The sequence below is a fragment of the Amia ocellicauda genome, unplaced genomic scaffold (genome assembly GCF_036373705.1).
Source record: "Amia ocellicauda isolate fAmiCal2 unplaced genomic scaffold, fAmiCal2.hap1 HAP1_SCAFFOLD_56, whole genome shotgun sequence".
Classification (NCBI taxonomy): domain Eukaryota; kingdom Metazoa; phylum Chordata; class Actinopteri; order Amiiformes; family Amiidae; genus Amia; species Amia ocellicauda.
In genome coordinates, this window is record NW_027102986.1 from 530,349 (window position 1) to 553,568 (window position 23,220).

At 43.9% G+C, this 23,220-nt stretch overlaps 8 non-coding genes and 25 pseudogenes across 8 annotated transcripts; all 33 read right to left on the reverse strand.

Moving 5' to 3' along the window:
- Nucleotides 1-11,803: 11,803 nt before the first annotated feature.
- Nucleotides 11,804-11,922, reverse strand: LOC136738375 (uncharacterized; annotated as a pseudogene).
- A 221-nt stretch (nucleotides 11,923-12,143) lies between these two features.
- LOC136738599 (5S ribosomal RNA) lies at nucleotides 12,144-12,262 on the reverse strand. Its single transcript, XR_010812678.1, has one exon. It is a non-coding gene; the product is annotated as a 5S ribosomal RNA (ribosomal RNA).
- A 216-nt stretch (nucleotides 12,263-12,478) lies between these two features.
- On the reverse strand, nucleotides 12,479-12,597 carry LOC136738549 (uncharacterized; annotated as a pseudogene).
- A 205-nt stretch (nucleotides 12,598-12,802) lies between these two features.
- On the reverse strand, nucleotides 12,803-12,921 carry LOC136738404 (uncharacterized; annotated as a pseudogene).
- A 216-nt stretch (nucleotides 12,922-13,137) lies between these two features.
- LOC136738516 (uncharacterized) lies at nucleotides 13,138-13,256 on the reverse strand (annotated as a pseudogene).
- A 542-nt stretch (nucleotides 13,257-13,798) lies between these two features.
- On the reverse strand, nucleotides 13,799-13,917 carry LOC136738521 (uncharacterized; annotated as a pseudogene).
- A 210-nt stretch (nucleotides 13,918-14,127) lies between these two features.
- Nucleotides 14,128-14,246, reverse strand: LOC136738454 (uncharacterized; annotated as a pseudogene).
- A 210-nt stretch (nucleotides 14,247-14,456) lies between these two features.
- LOC136738455 (uncharacterized) lies at nucleotides 14,457-14,575 on the reverse strand (annotated as a pseudogene).
- A 219-nt stretch (nucleotides 14,576-14,794) lies between these two features.
- LOC136738388 (uncharacterized) lies at nucleotides 14,795-14,913 on the reverse strand (annotated as a pseudogene).
- Nucleotides 14,914-15,128: 215 nt separating this feature from the next.
- LOC136738475 (uncharacterized) lies at nucleotides 15,129-15,247 on the reverse strand (annotated as a pseudogene).
- A 216-nt stretch (nucleotides 15,248-15,463) lies between these two features.
- LOC136738550 (uncharacterized) lies at nucleotides 15,464-15,582 on the reverse strand (annotated as a pseudogene).
- Nucleotides 15,583-15,788: 206 nt separating this feature from the next.
- Nucleotides 15,789-15,907, reverse strand: LOC136738358 (uncharacterized; annotated as a pseudogene).
- A 209-nt stretch (nucleotides 15,908-16,116) lies between these two features.
- Nucleotides 16,117-16,235, reverse strand: LOC136738382 (uncharacterized; annotated as a pseudogene).
- A 214-nt stretch (nucleotides 16,236-16,449) lies between these two features.
- LOC136738596 (5S ribosomal RNA) lies at nucleotides 16,450-16,568 on the reverse strand. Its single transcript, XR_010812675.1, has one exon. It is a non-coding gene; the product is annotated as a 5S ribosomal RNA (ribosomal RNA).
- A 215-nt stretch (nucleotides 16,569-16,783) lies between these two features.
- LOC136738510 (uncharacterized) lies at nucleotides 16,784-16,902 on the reverse strand (annotated as a pseudogene).
- Nucleotides 16,903-17,119: 217 nt separating this feature from the next.
- LOC136738587 (5S ribosomal RNA) lies at nucleotides 17,120-17,238 on the reverse strand. Its single transcript, XR_010812666.1, has one exon. It is a non-coding gene; the product is annotated as a 5S ribosomal RNA (ribosomal RNA).
- A 229-nt stretch (nucleotides 17,239-17,467) lies between these two features.
- LOC136738468 (uncharacterized) lies at nucleotides 17,468-17,586 on the reverse strand (annotated as a pseudogene).
- A 210-nt stretch (nucleotides 17,587-17,796) lies between these two features.
- LOC136738415 (5S ribosomal RNA) lies at nucleotides 17,797-17,915 on the reverse strand. The gene has a single exon (XR_010812631.1). It is a non-coding gene; the product is annotated as a 5S ribosomal RNA (ribosomal RNA).
- A 221-nt stretch (nucleotides 17,916-18,136) lies between these two features.
- LOC136738583 (5S ribosomal RNA) lies at nucleotides 18,137-18,254 on the reverse strand. The gene has a single exon (XR_010812662.1). It is a non-coding gene; the product is annotated as a 5S ribosomal RNA (ribosomal RNA).
- A 220-nt stretch (nucleotides 18,255-18,474) lies between these two features.
- On the reverse strand, nucleotides 18,475-18,593 carry LOC136738372 (uncharacterized; annotated as a pseudogene).
- A 220-nt stretch (nucleotides 18,594-18,813) lies between these two features.
- On the reverse strand, nucleotides 18,814-18,932 carry LOC136738566 (uncharacterized; annotated as a pseudogene).
- Nucleotides 18,933-19,148: 216 nt separating this feature from the next.
- Nucleotides 19,149-19,267, reverse strand: LOC136738409 (5S ribosomal RNA). Its single transcript, XR_010812630.1, has one exon. It is a non-coding gene; the product is annotated as a 5S ribosomal RNA (ribosomal RNA).
- Nucleotides 19,268-19,487: 220 nt separating this feature from the next.
- LOC136738373 (uncharacterized) lies at nucleotides 19,488-19,606 on the reverse strand (annotated as a pseudogene).
- Nucleotides 19,607-19,826: 220 nt separating this feature from the next.
- On the reverse strand, nucleotides 19,827-19,945 carry LOC136738567 (uncharacterized; annotated as a pseudogene).
- Nucleotides 19,946-20,160: 215 nt separating this feature from the next.
- LOC136738530 (uncharacterized) lies at nucleotides 20,161-20,279 on the reverse strand (annotated as a pseudogene).
- A 214-nt stretch (nucleotides 20,280-20,493) lies between these two features.
- On the reverse strand, nucleotides 20,494-20,612 carry LOC136738478 (uncharacterized; annotated as a pseudogene).
- A 210-nt stretch (nucleotides 20,613-20,822) lies between these two features.
- LOC136738585 (5S ribosomal RNA) lies at nucleotides 20,823-20,940 on the reverse strand. The gene has a single exon (XR_010812664.1). It is a non-coding gene; the product is annotated as a 5S ribosomal RNA (ribosomal RNA).
- A 219-nt stretch (nucleotides 20,941-21,159) lies between these two features.
- On the reverse strand, nucleotides 21,160-21,278 carry LOC136738329 (uncharacterized; annotated as a pseudogene).
- Nucleotides 21,279-21,499: 221 nt separating this feature from the next.
- Nucleotides 21,500-21,618, reverse strand: LOC136738559 (uncharacterized; annotated as a pseudogene).
- Nucleotides 21,619-21,833: 215 nt separating this feature from the next.
- Nucleotides 21,834-21,952, reverse strand: LOC136738361 (uncharacterized; annotated as a pseudogene).
- A 220-nt stretch (nucleotides 21,953-22,172) lies between these two features.
- LOC136738560 (uncharacterized) lies at nucleotides 22,173-22,291 on the reverse strand (annotated as a pseudogene).
- Nucleotides 22,292-22,506: 215 nt separating this feature from the next.
- On the reverse strand, nucleotides 22,507-22,625 carry LOC136738342 (uncharacterized; annotated as a pseudogene).
- A 210-nt stretch (nucleotides 22,626-22,835) lies between these two features.
- LOC136738319 (5S ribosomal RNA) lies at nucleotides 22,836-22,954 on the reverse strand. The gene has a single exon (XR_010812620.1). It is a non-coding gene; the product is annotated as a 5S ribosomal RNA (ribosomal RNA).
- Nucleotides 22,955-23,220: the final 266 nt, after the last annotated feature.

Sequence of the window (23,220 nt, forward strand, 5' to 3'; positions counted from 1 at the left end):
AGAGAGAGAGAGAGAGTTAGTGTCTGTCTGTCTCTCTCTCTCTCTCTCTGTAGATGCATCATAGGGAACATATGTAACAATCTCTCTTTTTGTTTACCAAAAATGAGAATGAACGTATTTCAAGTGGGTGTTGCCTTGGTTGGAAACGTTTTAAGATTATTTATGAAGTGTAAAGTGGATTTGTCTCAGTTCTCCGTAGTTTTCAATGTATGTGCCATTCAGTAGCGTTCATGTTACAGATGTGCCCTATGCAGTGGTAGGGTCAATAAAATGTCAGTAAAACTTTATTTTAGCAATTATGGAGGGGAAGAACTGCAAATAGAGGGTCCCCACTAATTATCTAACTTACCAACAACGTTTCAAATTAGGTCTTGCGAAGCTGCCAAATAATGCTGTATAATCGTATGTGTCTTCATACACCGGCTGCTATAGTCTGATAGCTTTGATTATATATATATATATATATATATATATATATATATATATATATTCTCGTGAACCACAAATGCTATTTGCTTGATTTTTACAGAGTATGTTATAAATACCATTCTTATGAAGCCTGACAAATTGTATGCTGTAATTATGAATATTTTCAAATCATTTGTTTGTTTTTCCTAACATGTTACAAATGTTCCCTATGTGAAAGATGCATTATATCTTAATAACGTCTAAACAATTAAAGATATACAGATTATTATTTTTGGTGAAGTTATAATACATTGCTATTAACTATGTGTGTCAGTAAAAGTTTAAATTTCCTAAAGGATTTTTATTGATCTTGCAAAATAAGTGTTTAGGGAACATTTGTAACATAGAGGTGGGTTAGCCACCGGCTAAGGGCAGCGGCTCCGGCTCCAGCACCGTCACCATGTCGCTGGAAAAGCGCTAAGTGAGCTCACAGTGAGCTCAGTGTAATGTCTGCTCTGGTGAGCTCACAGTGTGACCTAGTCGTGAGTTCACGTCTTCACTGGGTAGTCCTTGACAACTTAATTGACTCAAATCTTGGGCTTAATTGGTCAAAATGACCATTGGTTGAAGGTACTCAGGGACTGATGTGTAGAGAGACTTATTAAACCTGCAGGATTGTGGTTTTCCCAGATCAGAATTAACCAGATCACCACAAAGGAACATGGTAGGTGCTGTTGCAACACAGATTACACAAATACATTGAAATCCAAGTTTGCAGTGGTCCTTGGGCCATTGTGTGGTGATCCAGATCACTTCAGCAGGAATTTTGCAGTGGTCTGGACTACAACTCTCTCTCTCTCTCTCTCTCAATTCAGTGCATTTGAATTGTCAAAGCAATTGGACATGCATACATACATACATACATATACACTCACCTAAAGGATTATTAGGAACACCTGTTCAATTTCTCATTAATGCAATTATCTAACCAACCAATCACATGGCAGTTGCTTCAATGCATTTAGGGGTGTGGTCCTGGTCAAGACAATCTCCTGAACTCCAAACTGAATGTCTGAATGGGAATGAAAGGTGATTTAAGCAATTTTGAGCGTGGCATGGTTGTTGGTGCCAGACGGGCCGGTCTGAGTATTTCACAATCTGCTCAATTACTGGGATTTTCACGCACAACCATTTCTAGGGTTTACAAAGAATGGTGTGAAAAGGGAAAAACATCCAGTATGCGGCAGTCCTGTGGGCGAAAATGCCTTGTTGATGCTAGAGCTCAGAGGAGAATGGGCCGACTCGATTCAAGCTGATAGAAGAGCAACTTTGACTGAAATAACCACTCGCTACAACCGAGGTATGCAGCAAAGCATTTGTGAAGCCACAACACGTACAACCTTGAGGCGGATGGGCTACAACAGCAGAAGACCCCACTGGGTACCACTCATCTCCACTACAAATAGGAAAAAGAGGCTACAATTTGCACAAGCTCACCAAAATTGGACAGTTGAAGACTGGAAAAATGTTGCCTGGTCTGATGAGTCTCGATTTCAGAGTCAGAATTTGGCGTAAACAGAATGAGAACATGGATCCATCATGCCTTGTTACCACTGTGCAGGCTGGTGGTGGTGGTGTAATGGTGTGGGGGATGTTTTCTTGGCACACTTTAGGCCCCTTAGTGCCAATTGGGCATCGTTTAAATGCCACGGCCCGTTGTTTCTGACCATGTCCATCCCTTTATGACCACCATGTACCCATCCTCTGATGGCTACTTCCAGCAGGATAATGCACCATGTCACAAAGGTCGAATCATTTCAAATTGGTTTCTTGAACATGACAATGAGTTCACTGTACTAAACTGGCCCCCACAGTCACCAGATCTCAACCCAATAGAGCATCTTTGGGATGTGGTGTGTAACGTTATGTTGGGTGTATTTGGATAAGAGTATTTGGGCTCTGAGCTGAAGCACGGATCTAAAGACCTCTCCCCCCCAAAGTTATCAGATTTCCTTAGCTCATCAGCTTGGAACTGGTTTGCATCAAAGTGACAGTTTTGGGGAGGATGGCACCGAGAAGAGGCCAAATAGTTTGTTATTCTGCTATGAGATGTCTGGAGAAAGGGGCCTGTGGGTGATAAAAACTCTTTGAAGTGGATGAGAGCCGAAATCCCGACATAGAGCTACGAACCCAGGCCAACCGGCATTTCCAAAAGATGGCATGGATTGACATCAGTCATAAATCCAAAGTCACAAAAGATTAAGTCTTTTAAGTGTTTTAGTTACTTGTGATAAATTGTTGATATCCTAAGCGTTGGCATTAGAGTCATTAGGTGATTAATCGAGTACTGTTCTGTTGGGTTGTTACTGAATAGCCAAAACAATGATTACCCAAATGTCCCCATGTGAAGCATTGATTGTTAAGGTACCAGGAACAGAGATTCCTGAATTCCTTGGACGCCTAGGCAGTTTGGACTTTGAAGTAGAGTCGCGTCGAACTCAGTTGGTAAACGACACTACGACGCAACTCGAAAAAGAGTCGATAGAGGTGATGAAAGTTATGGCTAGCTTAGTACTTGCGAGCTCAAGGGTAGTGAACTGGATCATAAGCAAGTTTGAAAAACTGAAAAAGCTAGGAGAAAAGTATGCTAAAGCGAAAGAAGAAAGAGCCAAACGGCATGGAATGGTTTTAGAATTTGAAGGAAAGCTAGATACTTGTGGAAAACAAGTCATTGTGTTGAATGCTGAAAAAGAGGACTTAATTGAACAGAGAGAGCAATTAGGAAATGATTTAAGACAATGTCAAGTTGAATTGGATACAACTCTGATCCAAGTAAAAGGTCTGCAAAATGACAGATGTAAAGCGGTTGAAAATGAAAGGATAGTTTTGAAGGACCGGGATGTTTTGGAAATGCGTCTTTGCAAAACAGTCAGGGAGAAAGATTTGGGCACTGTACAAATGGAGATACTCGAAGGCGAGGTCATACATTTAAAAAGGGACAGTGAAGAAATGAGGAGAGTAAATCAGGTGCTTAGGGGAGAACTCAAATCAACTGAAGTTGAAAATGAGCGTCTCAAGCAACAAATAGGGGCCCTGAAAGCTGCCTCTTGGTGGGCTGCAAAGCTGACACCTGACAGCATAAAGGAACAGCCGGAACCGGCCAATGCACGGAGTCGCACACCGTCTCCACATTTAGGCCCCGGGTTGCCTCGTCCTGATCGTACCCCTCCCTGTAGTCTTTCTCCACCCAGGGTAAGAAGCTCGTCGCACAGACGAACTTCCTCTCCCGAGAGTCCAGACCGAAAGGTTAACATGCGCCAGTTGAGAGAACTGGCTAAAGATTGTGAAACCTTTAACCCAGCAGACAAGGAAGGAAATGTGGAAGTGTATATTAAGGACATTAAGTATGCTTTGAGTTTCTATCCTGAGGCTACGGAGAAGGAAAAGGTTCTCCTAATCCGCAAAACTACCTCTCGCCAAGTCCATTCTTGGATGGAGAGGCAAGGGTCCATGGTCTGCGATAGGTTTCAACGCTTGTGCAGAGCATTAGTTAGGGACTATTCCAGGTTCATTGATCCAGTGGCAGCAGTGACTGCCGCACACCAGATCAAACAGGGTAAGCATGAGTCCCCCCGTGATTACTATGAAAAGCTTAGGAAAACCTATTTTGCGGGTCAAGATCGACCCGGGGCCGAGGAAGAGGTGAGCTTTAAAGGGTTGTTTGTTGCTAATTTGTTCCCAACGATTAAGGAAATGATCATATTACATGCAGACGCAATGTATATGAACATAGCTGAAATTCGAAAAAATGGCACAGAAAGCTTGGGAAAGCAAGTACAATAGCACTTCTGATCGTAAAGATTCAAGCACCCAAGTACTGGCAAGGCGCTCTGAGAGCCCTATTTCTCCACTGGAGTTAGAGGGGACAGAGATTCAAAGAAGGAAAGAACCTCCCAAGGATGGAATCCAAGACACCCAGGCTTACAATAAAAAAAAGAAATCTGCTCCTAGCCTAGGTGGGTTAACTCAGTCTCTGAGCAATGTTGCAGTTTCTGAGCTACTGCTACGCTTAGCTCTGCTCCCTTTGCCCCCTCTTCCCAAACTGGAAGTTAGTAGCCAGGGTAAAGGGCCGGACTCGCCACCTAAGGAATGACTAGCTCTGGAACCACCCCCTGTCCCCGCCTCTGTGTTTTTGATTGGATGTGAGGAACAGCAGGGGGGTTTCTCTGACACATCAGCCCACTGGGACCTCCCAGTGGGGGAAGTTGCCTGCAGGCAAGCTGAACCTTTGGTGATGTTACTGGGTGATCTGACACAGAGAGGCAGAGCCAAGCAAGTTTACATAGAAGTGACCATTGAGAATGTGTGGGAGTGAGGAGCCTTGTTGGACACTGGGGCTGAAATTTGTTTAATGTCTGCCACCACAATGGGCAACCTGAAACAAATTATGGAAACCTCAGACCAATGACTGAAAGTGGAAGCTTGTAGTGTGAACATTACAAGTTACACAGAGACTAAGGCACAGCTCACTCAAAAGGCATTGTTAGAGTTCACCTTTGGGAAGATTAAGTTGGTTCATCCAGTTTATATTTCCAAATTTGAAACAGAGAAGTTGATCATTGGTCAGGATCTATTGAACAGGTTGTGGGCTCAAGTTGAATCACCAAAGCCGGTGGAATTGAATGACAGATATGATACAGCCACCAAGGTACAACTTCCCAATGAGACCATTTTTTGTGCATGTCCCTAAAGGGGGCACCGGCTTACCATGTAAGCCAACCATTCGAACCCAGGTCCCTACCAACTATTATAGACATAGTGAAGGTCAGGTGCCTGAATAACACCTGAATTCCCAGTCACCTCCCTCTGTTAATCAACTTCCACCTATTGGTTACTGTCAGTAACCATACTCAATACTGAGTAATACCAATTGTTTTTTTGTTTTAATGTACTTGTGTTATAATATGTAACCTGTATATGTGCTAGTATAGGATTGTCAATTTGATTGGAATACATTCTGCTTAAATAATGAACTATTAGTTTGTTTTCTTTGATTTCTCGGGGTCATGAATGGTGAAGTCCACTGTTGAATTCTGTTACATAACTTTGAGATAAATGCTTAACGTCTTATTTTGTCTTGAAGGGGATAACGTCCTAGTCGACCTCAGTCCCATTCAAGAAAGGGGGTATGTAGCGTTATGTTGGGTGTATTTGGATAAGAGTATTTGGGCTCTGAGCTGAAGCACGGATCTAAAGAAGACCTCTCCCCCCCAAAGTTATCAGATTTCCTTAGCTCATCAGCTTGGAACTGGTTTGCATCAAAGTGACAGTTTTGGGGAGGATGGCACCGAGAAGAGGCCAAATAGTTTGTTATTCTGCTATGAGATGTCTGGAGAAAGGGGCCTGTAGGTGATAAAAACTCTTTGAAGTGGATGAGAGCCGAAATCCCGACATAGAGCTACGAACCCAGGCCAACCGGCATTTCCAAAAGATGGCATGGATTGACATCAGTCATAAATCAAGCCCCCCTCCAATAGGACACTGGGGGCTGAAACCGAAATCCAATCTCAAGAACTCAGGAACCAATCACCTATTGATCTGACAGACTATAAAGGACAAACACGGCCTTTCTTTCTCTCTCTCTCTCACCTGAACCAGTAACTCGCTGCCACAGCTCAACCTGTAGCTCTGTTGCCCGAACCGGAACCAGAAACCAACCAAGTCTTTGCCGGCAACAGAAGAGTTAAACTGGGAGAAGGAGATTGAGCCGTACAAAGAATTCTTTTAAAGGACTTTATTAAATAAAGAACTTTACAGACTGCGCTGCCCGCCTGTGCCCACCTGATCAGTGGAGTTTTACAGCTGGACAAATGACTAAGTCGACTGAATACGAAAGTGTCAGTCATTTAAATAGCTATTTGAGTTTTAAGAAACTTGACCCTTGGAACAAACAGGGCCCTGCTTTCCTCAAAGACTTTGTCTTCAAGTAACTACGGTGGAGACCTGCTTACAAAGAAGATTTTGTGCACAACCTTGGAGCCTTCAAACCAGTGGAAAATCTGTTTGGAAACGACTCTACTTTCGCGAAACCCCAACTTCCAGGTGCATCGACTGAGTGGAAGTTCTTGGACAAAGCCGAACCGGACTGCCTTTGTTCCAAACCACACGGACCTCGTGCCGTGTGCTGTTATCTGAGCCCGAAGGCAGAGAGGCCTCTCTGTGACGAAGTTCAGATAAGTTTAACAGTTTGGAGTTCATGATTCATGACATTTGAGAAATCAATTAGAAATGTTAATCTGTGATTCATAACTCTAGAATGTGTAATATCATTTAGTTTTCTTAAATATAAATGTGTGTTGCATTAAACTGTTTTGTTGATAATTTTAGAAATAAAATCTGTCAACGCCGAGAAATATCTTCTCATTCCTGTTTAACTGTTTAGTCTGAAATTGACACAAGTTAATAGACACCAGATTATAGGTGGCCCTGCCTATCCTTAATCATTGAATAATAATCAGTTAATGGAAATTGTGGTAACAAGTAATGATAGGATCTTTCTCGGCACCTAAACGTAAATGAGACTGATATATATATAACGAGAAGTTACCTGACATAAATACTAACCTGCGTAGTTATTTAATGTCTGACTAATAATACTAACGAGAGACTCACCTTCGTCTTACTAACCGGTATTGTAGTCAATGTGTTTATAACCTTTTTTGTTTAATGATTTGTGTGTTATCATATGCGATCCCATGGTCTTTGATTTGGTCACGGAAGTGATTTGTCTTTGATTTGTTGATCTAGAGTTGAATTTTAATTAGTTTTTCCCTTTTGTATAATTAATGTAGTGCTACATTTAGTCTTTGTTTTTGAATAAATTTGACAATTTATATCTTTGGAATTGGTGTCTGCGTCCAATTATTACAGAAATTGAGTTCTACAAGATTCCAGGATTCGTGATAAGGTGATACTATAAATTCACTTCTTTAATTGAATTTTATAAGTGTACCTTACGCTACACCTTTGACCACCACGTCTTCCTCCTCCCACTGCTTGACCTCTATTGTGACCTGGATCACCTGCCGGCTCCATGTTATCGCTGTGTTGTTGAGGTGGATAGCACTCATTTCTCTCGATACTCGTACCACAATGTGAAATCAATCATCAATAACCAGTTGGCAGTATTGGAAAAGCAATTACAAGGGCCTGCATACATACAGTAATGTCAAATCTGATGTGGAAGAACAATCATCTTCAACCAGGTTGGAGCGTTAGTTGCAATGCCTTTAATACACGCAGCGTGGAGAGGAACAGTGACTCAAGAAGATCCCAAAGTCGCTCTGCCTTCATTTTAACAGTCAGAGCTTTTATACACAAAAATCAAAGAGCTGGTTATAATCAGAAAGTCATTACTATGTTATCTTAAAAGTTAGCTAAGCAGAATTTATATCATTATAGGACAGAGTTCATAGATCAACACATGGATTAGGGAGCAGGCACTTCAATCATACTGTTTGACATTGTCTCCAAGATTCTCATCGTAAATAACAAACAGAAATCAAACTACCTTCTGGCCTGACCTTCTAGCTTGACCTTATCTTTCTTAAGTATACAAGAGAGAAAAACAGGTATTAGAGAAAAAATTTCTAACTTTCCTTCCACACTGCAAACATGGTGTGGAAAAGTGCTACATGATGATGAATGATGATGAAATATTACATCCATAGATAATGTAGTCCAACTGGTTCATGCTCCTCGTTTATTGATGTCAATGGATCTCATAATCCTGAAACTTTCATGATCGAAACATGGAATATTGTTTGTCAGTTTCCATAAAATTATGCATTAAGAGTAATGCAACAGTCACTTATCATTTTGAGCAGCTGTATCAATTGATAGTTAGATCTTTGTAATGAAATGAATAGACAGTGATCTCAGATGTAATGTGTGAATTGCATTTTGAAATGGTAATACTTTGATGTTAAGTTGTGTCATTTTAGTTCAATGAACAAATGATCTGAGGTTGATGTGTATTGTATCCAAGCAATTGTAAAAAAGTGTTAGAGTTTTGAAAAATGTGCATTTTGATCATCGGGTGTGAGTTTAGTGTCTAGAGTTTTGAAAAATGACATCAAGGTTCTGAAATGAGTGCCAAAGTGATTGTAAAAAAGTGTAATATCAGGGGACAGTGGCTATTAGAGATCTGGCCTCTGTATTAATGTAACAGGTCACATTGTATGTGTACACTGATACTTGATAGTATAATATAGTACAAGTAAAAAACATACATAGGTATCATAGAAGTATTTTGCAGAAATGATTATGGATAGTTATCAAAATGGAGAGGAAATGCTAAATCCAGTCTCGCCAGGCTGAGCTTCTATTGCTGCACCTGCTGGCCCCACTATATGGATAGAGCCACACCAAGTACAAGAGTCTCCCCATTGCTATTTATATCTCCCTATCCAGTCTTCTTTGTGTCAGGGTGGGGTGCCTATTCCCCTGCATGCTTTGAAACCTATAGCACCTGGGACGCACACTTGGGATCCGGTTCCTCTGCCCCTCACATACACATGAGGAATCCCAGGTGCTCAATACGTCATACTGTCTCTTTCATCTCATGTGTAAACTATGGACAAATACATGACTAAACGTGTTTAGTTGCTTTTCCCAGAATGCTTTGCGATATGCAAATAACGGGGACTATGATTGGCTCCCTGACATTACCCACACTGCGACTGATGCTACCCATTTCACTACCCAACAAAGACCCATAATATGCGTGTGTCTGTCTGTCTGTCTGTCAAAGTATGTGTGTGTGTGTCTGTGTGTGTCTGTGTCTGTCTGTCTGTGTGTGAAAGTGTGTGTGTGTCTGTCTGTCTGTCTGTCATGTAACTTGCACATCTGTGAGGGCACCACTAATGCAGAAAGAGATGTACACATATTGTTTATTTTCCATATATATGTATGTATGTATGTATGTATGCATGTCCAATTGCTTTGACAATACAAATGAATTGAATTGAGAGGGAGAGAGAGAGAGTAAGAGAGAGAGAGAGAGACAGACAGACAGACAGACAGAGACACACACACACACACACACACACACACACACACACAGAGAGCCAGCCAGCCAGCTCAGCGATGACATGACGAGCCTCTCTCAGCTTACTGCTATGACATCACAGAGCACGTACATTCCGTTTAACAAATCGTTAAACAAAAAAGGTTATAAACACATTGACTACAATACCGGTTAGTAAGACGAAGGTGAGTCTCTCGTTAGTATTATTAGTCAGACATTAAATAACTACGCAGGTTAGTATTTATGTCAGGTAACTTCTTGTTATATATATATCAGTCTCATTTACGTTTAGGTGCCGAGAAAGATCCTATTTGTTACCACAATTTCCCTTAACTGATTATTATTCAATGATTAAGGATAGGCAGGGCCACCAATAATCTAATGTCTATTAACTTGTGTCAATTTCAGACTAAACAGTTAAACAGGAATGAGAAGATATTTCTCGGCGTTGACAGATTTTATTTCTAAAATTATCAACAAAACAGTTTAATGCAACTCACATTTATATTTAAGAAAACTAAATGATATTACACATTCTAGAGTTATGAATCACAGATTAACATTTCTAATTGATTTCTCAAATGTCATGAATCACAAACTCCAAACTGTTAAACTTATGTGAACTTCGTCGCAGAGAGGCCTGTCTGGCTTCGGGCTCAGATAACAGCACACGGCACGAGGTCCGTGTGGTTTGGAACAAAGGCAGTCCGGTTCGGCTTTGTCCAAGAACTTCCACTCAGTCGATGCACCTGGAAGTTGGGGTTTCGCGAATGTAGAGTCTTTTCCAAACAGATTTTCCATTGGTTTGAAGGCTCCAAGGTTGTGCACAAAATCTTCTTTGTAAGCAGGGTTCCACCGTAGTTACTTGAAGACGAAGTCTTTGAGGAAAGCAGGGCCCTGTTTGTTCCAAGGGTCAAGTTTCTTAAGACTCAAATAGCTATTTAAGTGACTGACACTTTCGTATTCAGTCGACTTAGTCAATTGTCCAGCTGTAAAACTCCACTGATCAGGTGGGTCTGTGAAGTTATTTATTTAATAAAGTCCTTTAAAAGAATTCTTCGTACGGCTCAATCTCCTTCTCCCAGTTTAACTCTTCTGTTGCCGGCAAAGACTTGGTTGGTTTCTGATTCCGGTTCTGGCAACAGAGCTACAGGTTGAGCTGTGGCAGCGAGTTTCTGGTTCAGGTGAGAGAAAGAGAGAGAGAAAGACTGTCCGCTGTTCCTTATAGTCTGTCAGATCAGTAGGTGATTGGTCCCTGAGTTCTTGAGATTGGATTTCAGTTTCAGCCCCCAGTGTCCTATTGGAGGGAGGCTTTATTTATGACTGATGTCAATCCATGCCATCTTTTGGAAATGACGGTTGGCCTGGGTTCGTAGCTCTATGTCGGGATTTCGGCTCTCATCCACTTCAAAGAGTTTTTATCACCTACAGGCCCCTTTCTCCAGACATCTCATAGCAGAATTCCAAACTATTTGGCCTCTTCTCGGTGCCATCCTCCCCAAAACTGTCACTTTGATGCAAACCAGTTCCAAGCTGATGAGCTAAGGAAATCTGATAACTTTGTGGGGGGAGAGGTCTTCTTTAGATCAGTGCTTCAGCTCAGAGCCCAAATGCTCTTATCCAAATACACCCAACATAACGCTACATATGTATGTATGTATGTATATATGTGTAGAAGGAAAATTAGAAATTATTTTCTTACACCTGTTTTTCTCTCTTGTATACTTAAGAAAGATACGGTCAAGCTAGAAGGTCAGCCCAGAAGATAGTTTGATTTCTGTTTGTTATTTACGATGAGAACCTTGGAGACATTGTCAAACGGTATGACCTACGTGCCTGTTCCCTAAAACCATGTGTTGACCTATGAACTCTGTTCTATAATGATATATGTTCTGCTAAGTTAGCCTTTAAGATAACATAGTAATGACTTTCTAGCATGTATGGATGTATGTATGTATGTATATATATATATATATATATATGTATGTATGTATGTCCAATTGCTTTGACAATACAAATGAATTGAATTGAGAGGAAGAGAGAGAGAGAGAGAGAGAGAGAGAGAGAAAGAGAGAGAGAGAGACAGACAGACAGACAGACAGCTCAGCGATGACATCACGAGCCTCTCTCAGCTGACTGCTATGACATCACAGAGCACGTACATTCCGTTGCTTGTCGTCTGTCAACCACTCAGTCACTGCTAGCCAGACTGTCCCTAAGACAAAGTGTACAATACTTCAATTATATCTCCTCCAGACAGATAAAGAGTATTAAGAGCTACGATGAAGTTACCCAGGAGACGTAAAAAGCTTGCATCACCTGGTATTTCCTGGAGGTCACCCATCCAAGTACTAACCAGGCCCTGGCCCGTTTAGTTTCCAAGGTCTGACGAGATCGGGCACGTTCAGGACGGTGTGGCCGCAAGCCGAGATGCCTGGCTGCATGATGTCTCTTAAAGGCTGGCGGGTATTGACGGGATTTCCAGCAAAAAATAAAAAATAAAAAAATAAAAAAATGGAGGGAAAAATAACAGTGCAGGAAAGGGTGTTGAAAGTAGCCGGGAACGTGTACAATTCTTCAATTATATCTCCTCCAGACAGAAAGAGAGTATTAACATCTACGATGATGTTACCCAGGAGACGTATAAAGCTTGCAGCACCTGGTATTTCCAGGAGGTCACCCATGCAAGTACTGACCAGGCCCTGCCCTGTTTAGCTTCCGAGATCTGATGAGATCGGTCGCGTTCAGGACGGCGTGGCCGCAAGCCGAGAGGCCTGGCAGCATGATGTCTCTTAAAGGCGGGCGGGTTTTGACGGACCTTCCAGCAAAAAAAAAAAGAAAAAAGAAAACTGAAGGGAAAAATATCAGTGCAGCAAAGGGTGTTGAAAGTTGCCGGGTACGTGTACATTTCTTCAATTGTATCTTCTCCTGACAGAAAGAGAGTATTAAGAGCTACGATGAAGTTACCCAGGAGACGTAAAAAGCTTGCAGTACCTAGTTTTTCCAGGAGGTCACCAATCCAAATACTGACCAGGTCCTGCCGCGTTTTGCTTCCTAGATCTGACAAGATCGGGCGCGTTCAGGACGGTGTGGCCGCAAGCCAAAAAGCCTGGCTGCATGATGTCTCTTAAAGGCTGGCGGGTATTGACGGAACTTCCAGCAAAAAAAAGAAAAATGGAGGGAAAAATACCAGTGCAGCAAATGGTGTTGAAAGTAGCCGGGTACGTGTACAAATCCTCAATTATAACACCTCCAGACAGAAAGAGAGTATTAAGAGCTACAATGAAGTTACTCAGGAGACTAAAAAGCTTGCAGCACCAGGTATTTCCAGGAGGTCTCCCATCCAAGTACTGACCAGGCCCTGCCCCGTTTAGCTTCCGAGATCTGACAAGATCAGGCACGTTCAGGTCAGTGTGGCTGCAAGCCTAGAGAGCTGGCTGCATGATGTCTCTTAAAGGCTGGAGGGTATTGACGGAACTTCCGGCAAAAAAAAAAAGAAAAAAGAAAAATGGAGGGAAAAATATCAGTGCAGCAAAGGGTGTTGAAAGTAGCCGGGTACGTGTACAATTCTTCAATTATATCTCCTCCAGACTGAAAGAGAGTATTACGAGCTACGATGAAGTTACCCAGGAGACGTATAAAGCTTGCAGCACCTGGTATTTCCAGGAGGTCACCCATCCAAGTACTGACCAGGACCTGCCCCGTTCAGCTTACGCGATCTGACGAGATCGAGCGCGTTCAGGACGGTGTGGACACAAGCCGAGAGGCCTGGCTGCATGATGTCTCTTAATGGTTGGCGGGTATTGACGGAACTTCCAGCAAAAAAAAAAAAAAAGAAAAACGGAGGGAAAAATATCAGTGCAGCAAAGGATGTTGAAAGTAGCCAGGTACGTGTACAATACTTCAATTATATCTCCTCCAGACAGAAAGAGAGTATTAAGAGCTACGATAAAGTTACCCAGGAGACGTAAAAAGCTTGCAGAACCAGGTATTTCCAGGAGGTCCCACATTCAAGTAATGACCAGGCCCTGCCCCGTTTAGCTTCCGAGATCTGACGAGATGGGGCGCGTTCAGGACGGTGTGGTTGCAAGGCAAGAGGCCTGGCTGCATAATGTCTCTTAAAGGCTGGCGGGTATTGACGGAACTGCCAGCAAACAAAAAAATTAAAAATGGAGGGAAAAATACCAGTGCAGCAAAGGGTGTTGAAAGTAGCCGGGTACGTGTACAATTCTTCAATTATATCTCCTCCAGACAGAAAGAGAGTATTAAGAGCTACGATGAAGTTCCCCAGGAGACGTAAAAAGCTGGCAGCACCTAGTTTTTCCAGGAGGTCTCACATTCAAGTACTGACCAGGTCCTGCCCCGTTTAGCTTCCAAGATCTGTTGAGATCGGGCGCGTTCAAGACGGTGTGGCCGCAAGCCAAAAGGCCTGGCTGCATAATGTCTCTTAAAGGCTGGCGGGTATTGACGGAACTGCCAGCAAACAAAAAAATTAAAAATGGAGGGAAAAATACCAGTGCAGCAAAGGGTGTTGAAAGTAGCCGGGTACGTGTACAATTCTTCAATTATATCTCCTCCAGACAGAAAGAGAGTATTAAGAGCTACGATGAAGTTCCCCAGGAGACGTAAAAAGCTGGCAGCACCTAGTTTTTCCAGGAGGTCTCACATTCAAGTACTGACCAGGTCCTGCCCCGTTTAGCTTCCGAGATCTGACGAGATCGGGCGTGTTCAGGATGGTGTGGCCGCAAGCCGAGATGTCTGGCTGCATGATGTCTCTTAAAGGCTGGCGGGTATTGACGGAACTGCCAGCAAACAAAAAAATTAAAAATGGAGGGAAAAATACCAGTGCAGCAAAGGGTGTTGAAAGTAGCCGGGTACGTGTACAATTCTTCAATTATATCTCCTCCAGACAGAAAGAGAGTATTAAGAGCTACGATGAAGTTCCCCAGGAGACGTAAAAAGCTGGCAGCACCTAGTTTTTCCAGGAGGTCTCACATTCAAGTACTGACCAGGTCCTGCCCCGTTTAGCTTCCGAGATCTGACGAGATCGGGCGTGTTCAGGATGGTGTGGCCGCAAGCCGAGATGTCTGGCTGCATGATGTCTCTTAAAGGCTGGCGGGTATTGACGGAATTTCCAGCAAAAAAAAAAAAAAAAAAAAAGAAAAATGGAGGGAAAAATATCAGTGCAGGAAAGGGTGTTGAAAGTAGCCGGGTACGTGTACAATTCTTCAATTATATCTCCTCCAGACTGAAAGAGAGTATTAAGAGCTACGATAAAGTTACCCAGGAGACGTAAAAAGCTTGCATCACCTGGTATTTCCAGGAGGTCACCCATCCAAGTACTAACCAGGCCCTGGCCCGTTTAGTTTCCAAGGTCTGACGAGATCGGGCGCGTTCAGGACGGTGTGGCCGCAAGCCAAGAGGCCTGGCTGCATGATGTCTCTAAATGGCTGGAGGGTATTGACAGAACTTCCAGCAAAAAAAAATGAAAAAAGAAAAATGGAGGGAAAAATATCTGTGCAGTAAAGGGTGTTGAAAGTAGCCGGGTACGTGTACCATTCTTCAATTAAATCTCCTCCAGACAGAAAGAGAGTATTAAAAGCAACGACGAAGTTCCCCAGGTGACGTAAACAGCTTGCAGCACCTGGTACTTCCAGGAGGTCTCCCATCCAAGTACTGACCAGGTCCTGCCCCGTTTAGTTTCCGAGATCTGACGAGATTGGGGGCGTTTAGGACGGTGTGGCCGCAAGCCGAGAGGCCTGGCTGCATGATGTCTCTTAAAGGCTGGCGGGTTTTGACGGACCTTCCAGCAAAAAAAAAAAGAAAAAAGAAAACTGGAGGGAAAAATATCAGTGCAGCAAAGGGTGTTGAAAGTTGCCGGGTACGTGTACATTTCTTCAATTGTATCTTCTCCTGACAGAAAGAGAGTATTAAGAGCTACGATGAAGTTACCCAGGAGACGTAAAAAGCTTGCAGTACCTAGTTTTTCCAGGAGGTCACCAATCCAAATACTGACCAGGTCCTGCCGCGTTTTGCTTCCTAGATCTGACAAGATCGGGCGCGTTCAGGACGGTGTGGCCGCAAGCCAAAAAGCCTGGCTGCATGATGTCTCTTAAAGGCTGGCGGGTATTGACGGAACTTCCAGCAAAAAAAAGAAAAATGGAGGGAAAAATACCAGTGCAGCAAATGGTGTTGAAAGTAGCCGGGTACGTGTACAATACTTCAATTATGTCTCCTCCAGACAGAAAGAGAGTATTAAGAGCTACGATGAAGTTACCCAGGAGACGTAAAAAGCTTGCAGCACCTGGTATTTCTAGGAGGTCAGCCATCCAAGTACTGACCAGGCCCTGCCCCATTTAGCTTCCGAGATCTTACGAGATCGGGCGCATTCAGGACGGTGTGGCCACAAGCCGAGAGGCCTGGCTGCATGATGTCTCTTAAAGGTTGGCGGATATTGACGAACTTCCAGCAAAAAAAAAAAAGAAAAATGGAGGGAAAAATATCAGTGCAGCAAAGGCTGTTGAAAGTAGCCGTGTACGTGTACAATACTTCAATTATGTCTCCTCCAGACAGAAAGAGAGTATTAAGAGCTACGATGAAGTTACCCAGGAGACGTAAAAAGCTTGCAGCACCAGGTATTTCCAGGAGGTCACCCAACCAAGTACTGACCAGACCCTGCCCCGTTTAGCTTCCGAGATATGATGAGATCAGGCGCGTTCAGGACGGTGTGGCCGCAAGCCAAGAGACCTGGCTGCATGATGTCTCTTAAAGGCTGGCAAGTATTGACGGAACTTCCAGCAAAAAAAAAAAAAAAAAGAAAAATGGATGGAAAAATATCAGTGCAGCAAAGGCTGTTGAAAGTAGCCGTGTACGTGTACAATACTTCAATTATATCTCCTCCAGACAGAAAGAGAGTACTAAGAGCTACGATGAAGTTACCCAGGAGACAAAAAAGCTTGCAGCACCAGGTATTTCCAGGAGGTCACCCATCCAAGTACTGACCAGGCCCTGCCCCTTTTACCTTCCGAGATCTGACGAGATCGGGCGCGTTCAGGACGGTGTGGCCGCAAGCCAAGAGGCCTGGCTGCATGATGTCTCTTAAAGGCTGGCAAGTATTGACGGAACTTCCAGCAAAAAAAAAAAAAAAAAAGAAAAATGGATGGAAAAATATCAGTGCAGCAAAGGGTGTTGACAGCAGCTGGGTACGTGTACAATACTTCAATTATATCTCCTCCAGACAGATAGAGAGTATTAAGAGCTACGATAAAGTTACCCAGGAGACGTAAAAGCTTGCAGCACCAGGTATTTCCAGGAGGTCTCACATTCATGTACCGACCAGGTCCTGCCCCGTTTAGCTTCCAAGATCTGACGAGATCGGGCGAGTTCAGGATGGTGTGGCCGCAAGCCGAGATGCCTGGCTGCATGATGTCTCTTAAAGGCTGGCGGGTATTGACGGAATTTCCAGCAAAAAAAAAAAAAAAAAAAAGAAAAATGGAGGGAAAAATATCAGTGCAGGAAAGGGTGTTGAAAGTAGCCGGGTACGTGTACAATTCTTCAATTATATCTCCTCCAGACAGAAAGAGAGAATTAAGAGCTACGATAAAGTTACCCAGGAGACGTAAAAGCTTGCAGCACCAGGTATTTCCAGGAGGTCTCCCATCCAAGTACTGACCAGGTCCTGCCCCGTTTAGCTTCCGAGATCTTACGAGATCGGGCGCGTTCAGGACGGTGTGGCCGCAAGCCGAGAGGCCTGGCTGCATGATGTCTCTTAAAGGTTGGCGGGTATTGACGGAACTTCCAGCAAAAAAGAAAAAAAAAAAAAAAAAAAAAAAAAGAAAAATGGATGGAAAAATATCAGTGCAGCAAAGGGTGTTGACAGTAGCTGGATACGTGTACAATACCTCAATTATATCTCCTCCAGACAGAGAGAGAGTATTAAGAGCTACGATAAAGTTACCCAGGAGACGTAAAAGCTTGCAGCACTAGGTATTTCCAGGAGGTCTCACATTCATGTACTGACCAGGTCCTGCCCCGTTTAGCTTCCGAGATCTGACGAGATCGGGCGCGTTCAGGATGGTGTGGCCGCAAGCCGAGATGCCTGGCTGCATGATGTCTCTTAAAGGCTGGCGGGTATTGACGGAACTGCCAGCCAAAAAAAAAAAGAAAAATAGAGGGAAATATACCAGTGCAGCAAAGGGTGTTGAAAGTAGCCGGGTACGTGTACAATTCTTCAATTATATCTCCTGGAGACAGAAAGAGAGTATTAAGAGCTACGATGAAGTTACCCAGGAGACGTAAAAAGCTTGCAGCACCTGGTATTTCTAGGAGGTCTCCCATCCAAGTACTGACCAGGCCCTGCCCTGTTTAGCTTCCGAGATCTGACGAGATCGGGCGCATTCAGGACGGTGTGGCCACAAGCCAAGAGGCCTGGCTGCATGATGTCTCTTAAAGGTTGGCGGGTATTGACGGAACTTCCAGCAAAAAAAAAAAAAAAAAAAAATAGAAAAATGGAGGGAAAAACATCAGTGCAGGAAAGGGTGTTGAAAGTAGCCGGGTACGTGTACAATTCTTCAATAATATCTCCTACAGACTGAAAGAGAGTATTAAGAGCTATGATGAAGTTACCCAGGAGACGTAAAAAGCTTGCAGCACCTGGTATTTCCAGGAGGTCACCCATCCAAGTACTGACCAGGCCCTGCCCCGTTAGCTTCCGAGATCTGATGAGATCGGGCGCGTTCAGGACGGTGTGGCCGCAAGCCAAGAGGCCTGGCAGCATGATGTCTCTTAAAGGTTGGCGGGTATTGACGGAACTTCCAGCAAAAAAAAAAAAAAAAAAAAATAGAAAAATGGAGGGAAAAATATCAGTGCAGGAAAGGGTGTTGAAAGTAGCCGGGTACGTGTACAATTCTTCAATTATATCTCCTGCAGACTGAAAGAGAGTATTAAGAGCTACGATAAAGTTACCCAGGAGACGTAAAAGCTTGCAGCACCTGGTATTTCCAGGTGGTCTCACATTCAAGTACTGACCAGGTCCTGCCCCGTTTAGCTTCCGAGATCTGATGAGATCGGGCGCGTTCAGGACGGTGTGGCAGCAAGCCAAGAGGCCTGGCTGCATGATGTCTCTTAAAGGCTGGCGGGTATTGACGGAACTTCCAGCAAAAAAAAAAAAAAAAAAAAATGGAAAATGGAGGGAAAAATATCAGTGCAGCAAAGGCTGTTGAAAGTAGCCGGGTACGTGTACAATACTTCAATTATATCTCCTCCAGACTGAATGAGAGTATTAAGAGCTACGCTGAAGTTACCCAGGAGATGTAAAAAGCTTTCAGCACCTGGTATTTCCAGGAGGTCACCCATCCAATTACTGACCAGGACCTGCCCAGTTTTTCTTCCGAGATCTGACGAGATCTTGCGTCTTCAGGACGGTGTGGCCTCAAGCCAAGAGGCCTGGCTGCATGATGTCTCTTAAAGGCTGGAGGGTATTGATGGAACTTCCTGCAAAAAACAAAAGAAAAAAGAAAAATGGAGGGATAAATATCAGTGCAGCAAAGCGTGTTGAAGGTAGCCGGGTACGTGTACAATTCTTCAATTATATCTCCTCCAGACAGATAGAGAGTATTAAGAGCTACGATAAAGTTACCCAGGAGACGTAAAAAGCTTGCAGCACCTGGTATTTCCAGGAGGTCACCCATCCAAGTACTGACCAGGCCCTGCCCCGTTTAGCTTCCGAGATCTGACGAGATCGGGCGCATTCAGGGCGGTGTGGCCACAAGCCGAAAGGGCTGGCTGCATGATGTCTCTTAAAGGTTGGCGGGTATTGACGGAACTTCCAGCAAAAAAAAAAAAAAAAAAAAATAGAAAAATGGAGGGAAAAATATCAGTGCAGGAAAGGGTGTTGAAAGTAGCCGGGTACGTGTACAATTCTTCAATTATATCTCCTGCAGACTGAAAGAGAGTATTAAGAGCTACGATAAAGTTACCCAGGAGACGTAAAAGCTTGCAGCACCTGGTATTTCCAGGTGGTCTCACATTCAAGTACTGACCAGGTCCTGCCCCGTTTAGCTTCCGAGATCTGATGAGATCGGGCGCGTTCAGGACGGTGTGGCAGCAAGCCAAGAGGCCTGGCTGCATGATGTCTCTTAAAGGCTGGCGGGTATTGACGGAACTTCCAGCAAAAAAAAAAAAAAAAAAAAATGGAAAATGGAGGGAAAAATATCAGTGCAGCAAAGGCTGTTGAAAGTAGCCGGGTACGTGTACAATACTTCAATTATATCTCCTCCAGACTGAATGAGAGTATTAAGAGCTACGCTGAAGTTACCCAGGAGATGTAAAAAGCTTTCAGCACCTGGTATTTCCAGGAGGTCACCCATCCAATTACTGACCAGGACCTGCCCAGTTTTTCTTCCGAGATCTGACGAGATCTTGCGTCTTCAGGACGGTGTGGCCTCAAGCCAAGAGGCCTGGCTGCATGATGTCTCTTAAAGGCTGGAGGGTATTGATGGAACTTCCTGCAAAAAACAAAAGAAAAAAGAAAAATGGAGGGATAAATATCAGTGCAGCAAAGCGTGTTGAAGGTAGCCGGGTACGTGTACAATTCTTCAATTATATCTCCTCCAGACAGATAGAGAGTATTAAGAGCTACGATAAAGTTACCCAGGAGACGTAAAAGCTTGCAGCACTAGGTATTTCCAGGAGGTCTCACATTCAAGAAATGACCAGGTCCTGCCCCGTTTAGCTTCCGAGATCTGACGAGATCGGGCGCGTTCAGGACGGTGTGGCCACAAGCCGAAAGGCCTGGCTGCATGATGTCTCTTAAAGGTTGGCGGGTATTGACGGAACTTCCAGCAAAAAAAAAAAAAAAAAGAAAAATGGATGGAAAAATATCAGTGCAGCAAAGGGTGTTGACAGTAGCTGGATACGTGTACAATACTTAAATTATATCTCCTCCAGACAGAGAGAGAGTATTAAGAGCTACGATAAAGTTACCCAGGAGACGTAAAAGCTTGCAGCACTAGGTATTTCCAGGAGGTCTCACATTCATGTACTGATCAGGTCCTGCCCCGTTTAGCTTCCGAGATCTGACGAGATCGGGCGCGTTCAGGATGGTGTGGCCGCAAGCCAAGATGCCCGGCTGCATGATGTCTCTTAAAGGCTGGCGGGTATTGACGGAACTGCCAGCAAAAAAAAAAAAGAAAAATAGAGGGAAATATACCAGTGCAGTAAAGGGTGTTGAAAGTAGCCGGGTACGTGTACAATTCTTCAATTATATCTCCTGGAGACAGAAAGAGAGTATTAAGAGCTATGATGAAGTTACCCAGGAGACGTAAAAAGCTTGCAGCACCTGGTATTTCCAGGAGGTCACCCATCCAAGTACTGACCAGGCCCTGCCCCGTTAGCTTCCGAGATCTGATGAGATCGGGCGCGTTCAGGACGGTGTGGCCGCAAGCCAAGAGGCCTGGCAGCATGATGTCTCTTAAAGGCTGGCGGGTATTGACGGAACTTCCAGCAAAAAAAAAAAAAAAAAAAAAGAAAAATGGACGGAAAAATATCAGTGCAGCAAAGGCTGTTGAAAGTAGCCGGGTACGTGTACAATTCTTCAATTATATCTCCTCCAGACAGATAGAGAGTATTAAGAGCTACGATGAAGTTTCCCAGGAGACGTAAAAAGCTTGCAGCACCAGGTATTTCCAGGAGGTCTCCCATCCAAGTACTGATGAGGCCCTGCCCCGTTTAGCTTCCGAGATCTAACGAGATCGGGCGTGTTCAGGACGGTGTGGCCGCAAGCCAAGAGGCCGGGCTGCATGATGTCTCTTAAAGGCTGGCGGGTATTGACGGAACTTCCAGCAAAAAATAAAAAATAAATAAATAGAAAAATGGAGGGAAAAATATCAGTGTAGGACAGGGTGTTGAAAGTAGCCGTGTACATGTACAATTCTTCAATTATATCTCCTCCAGACTGAATGAGAGTATTAAGAGCTACGCTGAAGTTACCCAGGAGATGTAAAAAGCCTTCAGCACCTGGTATTTCCAGGAGGTCACCCATCCAATTACTGACCAGGCCCTGCCCAGTTTTTCTTCCGAGATCTGACGAGATCTTGCGTCTTCAGGACGGTGTGGCCTCAAGCCAAGAGGCCTGGCTGCATGATGTCTCTTAAAGGCTGGAGGGTATTGATGGAACTTCCAGCAAAAAACAAAAGAAAAAAGAAAAATGGAGGGAAAAATATCAGTGCAGCATAGCGTGTTGAAGGTAGCCGGGTACGTGTACAATTCTTCAATTATATCTCCTCCAGACAGATAGAGAGTATTAAGAGCTACGATAAAGTTACCCAGGAGACGTAAAAGCTTGCAGCACCAGGTATTTCCAGGAGGTCTCACATTCAAGTACTGACCAGGTCCTGCCCCGTTTAGCTTCCGAGATCTAACGAGATCGGGCGTGTTCAGGACGGTGTGGCCGCAAGCCAAGAGGCCGGGCTGCATGATGTCTCTTAAAGGCTGGCGGGTATTGACGGAACTTCCAGCAAAAATAAAAAATAAATAAATAGAAAAATGGAGGGAAAAATATCAGTGTAGGACAGGGTGTTGAAAGTAGCCGTGTACATGTACAATTCTTCAATTATATCTCCTCCAGACTGAATGAGAGTATTAAGAGCTACGCTGAAGTTACCCAGGAGATGTAAAAAGCCTTCAGCACCTGGTATTTCCAGGAGGTCACCCATCCAATTACTGACCAGGCCCTGCCCAGTTTTTCTTCCGAGATCTGACGAGATCTTGCGTCTTCAGGACGGTGTGGCCTCAAGCCAAGAGGCCTGGCTGCATGATGTCTCTTAAAGGCTGGAGGGTATTGATGGAACTTCCAGCAAAAAACAAAAGAAAAAAGAAAAATGGAGGGAAAAATATCAGTGCAGCATAGCGTGTTGAAGGTAGCCGGGTACGTGTACAATTCTTCAATTATATCTCCTCCAGACAGATAGAGAGTATTAAGAGCTACGATAAAGTTACCCAGGAGACGTAAAAGCTTGCAGCACCAGGTATTTCCAGGAGGTCTCACATTCAAGTACTGACCAGGTCCTGCCCCGTTTAGCTTCCGAGATCTGACGAGATCGGGCGCGTTCAGGACGGTGTGGCCGCAAGCCGAGATGTCTGGCTGCATGATGTCTCTTAAAGGCTGGCGGGTATTGACGGAACTGCCAGCAAAAAAAAAAAAGAAAAATAGAGGGAAATATACCAGTGCAGCAAAGGCTGATGAAAGTAGCCGGGTACGTGTACAATTTCTCAATTATAACACCTCCAGACAGATAGAGAGTATTAAGAGCTACGATGAAGTTTCCCAGGAGACGTAAAAAGCTTGCAGCACCAGGTATTTCCTGGAGGTCTCCCATCCAAGTACTGACCAGGCCCTGCCCCGTTTAGTTTCCGAGATCTGACGAGATCGGGCGCGTTCAGGACGGTGTGGCCACAAGCCAAGAGGCCTGGCTGCATGATGTCTCTTAAAGACTGACGGGTATTGACGGAACTTCCAGCAAAAAAAAAATGGATAAAGAAAAATGGAGGGAAAAATATCAGTGCAGCAATGGGTGTTGAAAGTAGCCGGGTATGTGTACAATACTTCAATTATATCTCCTCCAGACAGAAAGAGAGTATTAAGAGCTACGATGAACTCACCTAAAGGATTATTAGGAACACCATTCTAATACTGTGTTTGACCCCCTTTCGCCTTCAGAACTGCT